This window comes from Octopus bimaculoides, chromosome 9, assembly GCF_001194135.2.
Source record: "Octopus bimaculoides isolate UCB-OBI-ISO-001 chromosome 9, ASM119413v2, whole genome shotgun sequence".
Classification (NCBI taxonomy): Eukaryota; Metazoa; Mollusca; class Cephalopoda; order Octopoda; family Octopodidae; genus Octopus; species Octopus bimaculoides.
The window spans coordinates 71,886,432-71,887,214 of NC_068989.1; the positions used below are offsets into that span (position 1 = coordinate 71,886,432).

Consider the following 783-nt stretch of genomic DNA (forward strand, 5'->3'; position numbering starts at 1 on the left):
ATATATATATATATATATATATATATGTCATATATGTATGTCAGATATATTCTGTACCTGAAAGGAAGAAGAAACTTCGTGCGATCGACTGGCGATGAACAGAAGTGTCTCATTCATGGCAAGATATTTCTGCCTCTAAATGATTTCCTATTATTTCCTCACTCCCCAATAAATTACTACAAACGATTATTAACATGGTGAGTCATCATCCTCACCACCCACATTTCCATGACTCAGATGGAATTTCTTGAAACAGATTTACTACAACTGGATCCCCTTTCTGTTGAGAACCCTTGCTTGTTTGCAAGCAAGGTAACATTCCCCCGCCCACCTTAGCTAGACATATTTTTCAAGAAAGACTGAAAACGAACAACCTCACTCGCATCATGATGATGATGTTCATTTACAACCATCATATGATATCTACACACACACACAAGTTAAAGACACTTACTCAAAGTGCAGCACAGTGGTTGGGAAGCAAGCTTTTTAATCACAGAGCCAGATCAGTAATTTGTTAGTCGTATTTGCCTGGTATATGTCAAGAGACAGGTGGCTAATCTTCCTTAGCTTCAAATAAGTGTTATCAGTATTATACACGTATATATGTGTACACTTAAGCACATTTACAAACAAATACAGGCATTTATACACACATATGCTGTGACTATAAGTGTGGAGGCCAAAATTCAACAAAGTAGAAAACAGATGTCAACAATCTATATATATAAAACACAGGGATATGTGTGTCTGTCTGTGTGTTTGTCATGTCTGTCTATCTAT

General features: G+C 36.4%; 1 protein-coding gene across 1 annotated transcript in view; it reads right to left on the bottom strand.

The window, feature by feature from the left end:
- LOC106869088 (monocarboxylate transporter 5) overlaps positions 1-783 on the bottom strand; it is a 45,652-nt gene that overhangs the window by 1,994 nt on the left and 42,875 nt on the right. The gene's annotated exons all lie outside the window — the stretch shown is intronic.